General features: G+C 42.3%; 1 long non-coding RNA gene across 1 annotated transcript; it reads right to left on the minus strand.

Annotated features, from left to right (window-relative positions):
* Nucleotides 1-2,880: 2,880 nt before the first annotated feature.
* LOC137468306 (uncharacterized) lies at nt 2,881-7,872 on the minus strand. Its single transcript, XR_010995857.1, has 3 exons — nt 7,579-7,872; nt 4,626-4,780; nt 2,881-3,104 (listed from the first exon to the last, which is right to left on the minus strand). It is a non-coding gene; the product is annotated as an uncharacterized lncRNA (long non-coding RNA).
* Nucleotides 7,873-9,138: the final 1,266 nt, after the last annotated feature.

The following is a 9,138-nucleotide window of genomic DNA, read 5'->3' on the forward strand; positions in this document are numbered from 1 at the left end:
TTATAATTATAAATGGCCATGGCCAGAATAAACTCTCACATCTGTTAAAAGGCTGACTCTCAGATAGAAAAAGAAATAAACTGGCTACAGAGGTAATGCACTCTGAATATTAGATGTCCATGCTAGGGCATTAGAAACTGCAAGGAGGGACCAGTGCATGCTCTGAGAAACTACAAATGCCAGAGGAGACACAAAGTGGTGCTTCAAGAAATTATACATTATTCTGTGAGTTTTTTTCAGGAAGAATGGGTATTTGGCATTTTCCTTTTAAATGGACTTGGAACTACATGTAGCTCAGCTCAATAAAACGTAGGCCGATGAAAATTATAGTTATGGTGTCCTTTGTTTTACATGAAGGTGGTTTTATTCTTTGCTGTATTCACCTTGAATCATATATAAGTCTAATGCAACTCAGTCACAAAAGGTGACACTTTTCTCACTTAATTTTATAAGTCTGAAAAGCAGAAGTCTACATATGATCTAGTTGTCTGGCCTCCTTTGTGACTGTGGAGACAACAGAGAGTCTGGAGGTGCTTCTAGAAAATTATTCATCTGCTCAATTTCAGACATCTTTCTGAGGAGGACATGAATTATGCCCCAGGAGCACCTATTCCTCCTTGAGTTAGACAACCAGCCCAGTTGAAGATGCCTGTGCTGTAATTGTCTAAGACCAAGCAAAACAAATCCCGTTGAGGGGGCACAAATTAACACCATGTGCACCCTGGCCATGGCACACATCCAGTCTCGCTCTGCAGCTCCAGCACACGTGCTTGCAGAGTCAGCTGGATCTCTGCTTCCCCTGACACTGGTGGCTTAATTTCCTCACTTTCCCATGTAAGATTCAAATGCAAACCTCCATGGCCACCAATGACCATGAGATTGCTGTCTTGAGGAGGCCCATCCTGCTCCTGAGGCATTCCCTTCCAGGGATCCTGGGGCTGGATTCCTTTCCAGCCTGTAGTGAAAGAATAAGAAACTTCCAGCACCTCTTCAGGCAATGGTTAAACCATTGTGGGTACTGAATAGTACTTGTGGGTTGCCACAATTTTCAGAGTTATCCACTGCTCCAAATTGTCCCATACTGAGTAGCTGTCACCATCCTGAAACAGCATCTGTAAAGTGTTTTGATGGAGCAGGGTTTTGAAAAGTTCTGTGGGCAACAGCAAATAACAAGCAAAACAGAACTTGGCTGCCTGACTTTTCAAAATATACTGCTAAGACATCTGAAATATTGTCTCTTGCACAGCCCTGTTCCTCTGAGACATCCAAAAAGGAGTTCATTTTCATACTCAGTGTGTACTTTTGCTGCTTGAGATATTTCTTTCTGCTTCTCATTAATGCCATTTTCAATCCCACAGGGAGAAGGCTAGGTAAAGTGATCAAGAAAAGCTTTCTTGATGGTCTGCCCAACTTCATGAAATATTAATGCTTATTGTATTTGAGCCTTTTGTTTATTTAATATTTGCCCAGGGACAGTATAAGCTGTCCATATTGCTTTCCATCAGAATTACTAATGCAGGAAAAGGGAACACTATAACTTAATACCTATGTTATTAATATTTTCATTACAACAACAAGACAAACAGAAATAGTCCAGTCTTCTTACAGATCATTCTTGTTTATATGGGCATTGAAGATGAAAGGGTGAATGTTGAAGATGTTTTCTTTCTGTGGCTACTGTGATCAGTGGATGTATTTTTTCAAGATAAACGCTGGAGTGAGGTGCCTACCATGAAAGAGCTGAAATATCCTTCTGAGTACATGGTTCTTCTTCCAAGTGGGAGAACTCTCCATGGTCTTTTGGCTCCTTGAGAAACTTCACCATGTGTTCTCTCAGAGACAGTGTGATGCTCTGGGATTTGGCCTTGCATTCTGTAAAAGGCTCTCAGCAGAAACATGAGGGTTTCAGCCCCAGCTCTGGTTTCCTTTTCTTGGTGAAGATGAAAGACATCAACAAAGTCAGCCTCCTGGAGGAGTTGATATCTGCACTTTCTCCTGCCTGCATAGCCGTTAACAATGAGTGATTCCAAAGTACACGTTTTATTGTTCTGTTCAGGCCAGAAAAAAAGTCTGATTCCTTCTCTCCTGAATGGAGATCCTCTTTTTAAGAGGACTACCTTAGAAAATGCGAGGTCAGACAGGGGATGGTGTCTTGGACATTTCTCCTTCCATCAAATATCCCTTGTAGGAGAGCATGGCAAAGGAGAAGCATGAGAGAAATAGGTGGCAATTAAGTTTCCGGACTTTTCAGAAATCTTGGGCTTTCTGGAGAATACTTCAACTCTTTGGAGTCATTGGAAGTAATGGTCTTCAGTACTTTCGGTGCTGAAAAGCCAATTCAACTCATTCTGAAGTCAGCATTACAGTTAGATGCTGACTCTAGAGGATATATTGTCTTTTACTACCTTCTTTCATCCCTGTGTTATGCACATCCTGATCTACTGCACTTGGAAATGGTCTGTCACAAAAGAAAGCTTTGGAACAATTTTGAATGAATGCAATTGCTGGGATTCCCAACCCTGGTCAATTCTTACCCCCATCAGGCAAGAGCTGTTTTTTTCTGTACATAAAACTTTGAAATTTCCCATGCTTTAGGTGTTGTAATACTGGTGTTATTATTAGCAATAAAAACAAAATAACAGAGCGATATTGTCTGAGCTAAATACATCACTGCAATTGAGGCTTTCTATTATTTTTATGATATAAATTGCTGTATAGTCCTCAGCTGTTTTCCCCAAATAGATGCTGAGCTTGAATATGAGGGCCAGTAAACTTGCACAGTTTTTCCAGCTGCCTTGGCAAAAATATTACCTGTGGGAGCCAATGAAACATTTATTACACATTGCTCCTACTGTGTCCACAATGACATTTCTCCAAATGTGGCTGTGCAGATTGAAGACATATTTATTGCTTTAGTTTGCTGCAGTATTATTATAAATTAGATTATCTTGTGCAATATGAATTGTTATAGAGTCTGGTGAGTGTCTAACTCTTGGAAAGTTGCTGGTTAGTGTGTGCTTGTACTTCCATTGCTGGTTGGGGCTGAGGCTCTCTGGCTTGTCTGTATCTCTGCAGCATCTTGTGGATGGCCTGGGACCCACAGGCTTAGTGAAGAAAGGTAACAGGGGTTTTCAGTGCAAGAACTCCCTGGAAGTGGAATTTTTAAAAATTTGTGCTGTAGAGGTGTGCTAAAACACTTGCAAGGTGCTGTATGTTTGTTTTTTTTTTTTTAAGAGTTGTTTGTATTCTTAAACCAGCAAAGGAAGAAAAAAAAAAGAAATGTTAAGATTGTGTGAAGTCAGTGGGAAGGAACACGCACTGTAATTAGTAGAAAGGGGAAAGAAAGTGAAAATTTTCTCAAGAACCGCAGGATCAGGAGTCTGTGAAGGGGGAGGCAGTTTCAGTAGGCTACCAGTATCAATCGGCTGGGGAAAAAAGGGAAACCCCCCACCACTGGAGGGAAAAATCAAATTATTTTCTCGGTAGTACTGTGGTACTCATAAGATAGCTTGCCAACCACAGAGCTTGTTGGAAAAGTAAAACAAGATTTATTGCATAAACTATACAGTGAGAGAAACAAATGCATTGTGTCCATCAGATGATACTGTAATTTTGAAAAGGAACAGTTTGGGATAATAAGAAAATTGCAGTAAAATGAAACAAATTTCTTGCATTTATCTTCATCACAGTGGACAAGGGGGAAATATCTGCTTTAGAACTTTTTTATTTTTTGTAGATAATAAAAATGAGGAACAATTTAAAAATTAAATTAATCATTAAGGCCAGAGAGTACCCGTCCATGAGCTTTGAAAACATTTGGGTGGTCCATCTGTGAACAAAAGTACATGAACTATCACTCAAGCCAGCTACCATAAAGGAGGACTGGAATTTTGCAAGAGTTACAGTTCCCTTATTACAAAGAAACTTTACCTCACTATTAGATAAATTAGTAAAGAAAATAATTAGGGACATTTACAATGCTTAAATGATCACCAGAGGCAAAATGTGTCTTCTTGCAAATTACTTAGGGGAACAGAGGATGTGGTAGGTCAGGGTGAAACAGCACGTGTGAACTTTGGAGTAGCCACTGACAAAATGCTGTGCTGGCAGGAGAGAGGCCAAGTCAGTTGCAATGTAGAAACTAATTATGCCAAAGTAATTAGGGACAACACGAACAAATCTTCAGCTCTGCAACTGGAGGGCATTGTATAGAGTGAGCTCCAAGCTGATTTAATAGCCTGCCACCATTGAGAACTGAGAAGTTAAACAACTAGCCCATCCACTGTGTTCTTGTCAGCATGCTGGTGCCTGTGTGCCTTTAGGTGTCTGAAATAATTTTTACTCACCATCTGATAATATAAATCAGAAAGGTAAAGATTAGGGGGAAATAGGTGTTTCTGAGCACATATTTGGATTTTGGGCTGCAGTTAATGTTTCTGACTGAAAATATTTGCACAGTCTTAGGTCTCCTGTGCAGCAAGGGATGTTGGTGGCCCAATTTTGCCTTCTCCCCTCCCCTTGCTTTAGCCTCCTACAAACATTTTGATGCAGAGTGCACAGAGGATGCTGCCTGTCAGGTAGGTTGCACTTTTTTCAGATGCATTTCCAGTTCCCTAGAAACTCACCTGTAAGTTCCAGGTCTGTGCCTCCTCTTCCTGTTGGAGTGAATCCTGAAATCCAGCCTATTTTTGACTGAGGCTTTGGCTCTACCTGCTTGTCACCAGTTGCTCTTTTCTTATGCTGAGCAGGCTTGGTGCTTGCCTACATTTCTGTAGGGAACCTGTGGAGAATAAAGCCCATCAGTGATAGAGAAGCAGCTTCATTATGTGCCAGCTAGAAATATCTACTGAATACCTTCCTCAGGGATATTGTAACTTAAAAAAAAAAATTATTTAACCCTCTTCCTCCACATTTTTTCAGCCCTTCAACACTGCCATAAGGGTTGGGAAGAAAAGTGGTGTTTCTTGTGTGACCTGTTCTCTTTTGCTCTCCCAGAATCCCTGTCTTGATGAGACATGGAAGCTGCTGTGGCAGTGCCATGTTTAAGAATAACTCCTTGAATACTTTCCGTTTTCTGGAGAATCATTCCCTTGCCAGGAGAGTGGGGTAGCAGAAGTGGCAAAGTGTCTCACTTCCATTTGAATCTCCTCTCTGACCGGTACCAGTCTCTCTCTGTGTTTGGATTCCTGGCCTTTGCCTGGGTGGATGGTGCAGAGCACAGCTGGCAGCGAGGTGGAGCAGCCAGCAGAACCTGGGTGGGCTGTCTCAGCACGGTCTGTGCTGTGTCCTCCAGATGGCTTGGTCCTCCAAGTCATGCTTTTGCCCAGCTTGCCCTTTGCCTCTGGTCTTATATACAGATATCTTTCTGCCCATGTGTGCCAAGGAGAGAGCACATGAGTCTGGAGTATCAAGGGATGGCAGTCAGAGAGGAGGGGCTGTGTTGACTGAAGGACTGTCCTCTACCAATGTCTTGGGATTTCCCAGCCTCTGCTGCTGAATCCCTTTTCCTGGGCAGCCACAGCAGTGGAAATGGCATCAAGCACACCTCTTTGCACCATTCTCCAACAAGATACCCAAGGCCAGATCTCCTTTTCCTTATCTGTGCTCTGGCTCTAGAGGCCATTACTTACTCAGGTCACCATCACTTTTTTAAGGATGTGTGGCATAGCCCTGTGCACAGTGCAGACCAGGGTGATGGTCTGTGCTGCATAAGACATTGTCAAGAAGGTGAAAGAATACACTGGCTTTCTCAAAATATCTTGATTACAGTCTGTCTTTTAAGGGTGCAGAACTGTAAACAACCAGAATTGTTTAGCTGGTTATTGTATGTGCTTCTTTACTAAGCCATGAAAATTAACACCTACAGAATGTGATTACTGTTTGATCTTGCTAAAAATTTTGCTGTGGCAGGCACAGGCCTCTGTATGCAGTTGATCCTAGCTGTTTGTCCACAATTACACATTCTAATTATCAGTAATTACAGGCGCAGGCATAAGCTGTATTTCTGCCGTAGATGTTCCAACAAGATTCAGGCATATTGTCAACATGTTTTAGCAGTTTAATTGTAGAGCTGGAAGGCAAAGCTTTTGAGCTTTATTCTTAGTCCTGGCACATCCCTTGCATCCCCCTCACCCAGCTGTAGCTGTGTAAAGTTTAGGGGGTCCAACCCAAGCTCATCACAGAGGTTCCCTCTGCAGCCTAGGAGAAGAGGAAGGTGCCGTCTGCACTGTGGGTCAAGGCAATTTTGATATCTGGCTTGGGATAAACACTGAGCTTTTAGGTAGGCAGCTCTGGTGGCATGAATGTCCTCCTCAGACTCATGGGTCTGGAGCTGGATGCTGACTTTTGCATCATTGCTGCTTACCTGCTTGTGCATTGTGATGGTGCTTCTTGATGTTTCCTAGCTGAGGTCTGCTCACCAGATGGGCTCTTTGACACTAATGGCCTCTTAAGCACCCTTTGAGGACACCCCTAGACCTCCCCAGCCCTCTCCACTCTTTCCTGTGGATATTTTTCCAAACACAAAAATGTATTTCCAAGGAGAGAAAGAGAGTTTTTAAATCATCCTCAATCTGATGATGCCTTTCCCTAACGTAAAAATGGCATGCCAGAATATTTATTCTGATCAAGAAATGTGGAAAAAAAACATTTCCCAATTTTGTCAGTGTCAGTCTGTAGTGGAAGTTGTCTGTTCTCCTATGCTCTGCATTTTTGGTGACTGGTGCATAGCACTGCAGATCCAAAAGTATTTTGCCTTCTTACTCAGCTCAAATGAAAACCGTTTTAAACCATTTTAATTTTCATATATTTTCAAAATGTATTTTTGCCATGGTATTGCTGCCATCCTGCATTCACAGCAAGGTGTATTTTTTTTTGTTTCATTTGAATTTGGGAGAGCTTAGTTTTGCTTTCTTACTGCTTTGTCACGAGTCATTGTAGCAAACCTGCAGTTACTATGATCATGGATGGCAACAAGCACAGGAACTGCTTTTGTTGTGCTTGTTTGCCAGCCTCAAAATTCCTTGTTAATATTGACAAGATCCCAGCTCCTGTGGTACTTATGAGCTTTTCTACCAACATGCCCTACAAAAGGCTCTTAGATGTATAAATTATGCAGCATGCTATGATCAAGTAGCTGAAATAAAAGGCAACAGTTTCTGAAAACAACCTGCACAAAGCTGCGCTGTGCCAGTTTCACAATGGTATAGTGAGACTTAGTGGTAATTAATTAATATTTCATACATGGCTTCCCAAGCCATGATGAAACGTTTCGCACTGAAGTAAGGTACGGACGTTCCTCGCACAACACTCTTCTGCCATCCAGAAACACAGCAGGCACACCTTGGCCTGGACTCCTCCATTAAAGTTTAGTTTTCCACAGTCTGTAGCACTTTATCTTTCTGCCTTGATAAGATCAGTAAATGTTTTGCTGCAGAAGAGGGCAACACAGCTGTACAGAGGTTATGCACTGAATCCAAATGGGAAGGGAGAGGTATAGAGTATATATAATGCATTATGTACACAGCAAGTGATCAAATATGCAGTCATTGTGGGCAAAGAGGCAATTCCAGCTCTTACCGGGCAGACATTAAATGCGGAACACCTGCCTATTGCATCTATAAATAAAATCTCTGCGGCTCTTCCTTTCAGCCTGAGCAGCCGGAGCATGTGTTTTCTGGAGCAGCTGTCTGCTCAGGGAAAAGAGCAGAGAGTCACCCTGCGGTGGTAACTGTTTAATTTACATCGGTAACGACAGCCCTGGCACAGGCCGTCCTCCTCGCCAGCTCTCAGCGTGGTGGCGAGGGAATTCAGCTGCTAGAGCCGGAGAGAGGAGATTCCTCCTCCTTTTGAGTGGTCCCCCGCCGCGCCGCGGAGCGCAGCGGGGCTGGCGCTGCCTGCTGCTCCTCGCTGCGCGCTCCCGCTCCCCACCGGAGCGCCCATCCCAGCTGGGAGAGCGGCGCACAGGGGCTCTGTCCCAAGGAGCCCCCCAGCCGTGTGATCAGAATCGCCAGGCATCCACCCCGACAGGCGAGTGGGGCCTCAAGTACGTTTTTCCTTTGCATAAATAGCTGTTTCGCTTTACACGCTCTGTGTCTCCAAAGACAGAATGAAACTTCTCCTTTCCCCCCTCCTGGTCAGTGCAGGGCTGGAGAACCACTGTGCACAGCGAGGAGGAGACTTGTCTTCCTTGTCCCTCTTTACACCAGACTCTGGGAGGGTACAAAGAAATCTCAAATTTTAGAATAGTTTTATTTGTCTGGGACAGTATATGCCTATACCCACAGCTACACCTATCCCTACACCTAAACTTGTACCTATCTATATAAAAGTCCATTTTGTCTCTAGGGTTTCTTTCTACAGCCTGTCAGGTAAATACAACCTCCACTTTGTAGCCTCTAGCACAGTGCCCAAGCAGAGAAGCTCACAGAAGACAGGAATACCCTGGAATGCTTGTGTATAGAACTGAAACATTGAGCTGCGATTCTGAGGTCACATTATCGGATCTGTTCTCATGCCAGAATGGCTGGAGGGAGTATTTGAAATTATCTGTGATAACAAAAAGAAGTACACTTGGAATTTCTAATTCTCCATAATTTCTTAGCTATTTTTTCCTCTCATTCAATTTGGATGTCAGCCAAGCAGGTAAAAAAATCAACCTCATATTGCTCAGATGACCATTTATGACCCATCATGATTATCAACAAGTAGCACAAATTAGCAAATTTACAGAAGCTCTCAATATTATTGTTGACTATTTGGACAGCATGTTATTAATAACACAATATTTCACGATAATTGTGATTTATGACTGTGTAATTACTAGTCAAAAAGAGGACTAGAATTTGTGAGGAATGTGAAGATTTAAATAATTTATTTTTCCATGGTATTAGAAACGATTTCCTATACATATGTCTACACTGGAAAATACATGAGTTGTATTGAATTTGCCCCTTAAAAACAAGTAGCACAACAGAACTCATTACAGAGTTTAACATTCAGACTGTACATTTTCCCTAAACTACTAATAAATAATTCTTAAGAATACAAGCCATGCCATATAAAATGGAAGAAGTCATTTGTGCTATATAAACACACATGTTCATCATATTCAAAATGTGTTACTCCATCTTTGAGTGT

This window comes from Anomalospiza imberbis, chromosome 2, assembly GCF_031753505.1.
Source record: "Anomalospiza imberbis isolate Cuckoo-Finch-1a 21T00152 chromosome 2, ASM3175350v1, whole genome shotgun sequence".
NCBI lineage: Eukaryota > Metazoa > Chordata > Aves > Passeriformes > Viduidae > Anomalospiza > Anomalospiza imberbis.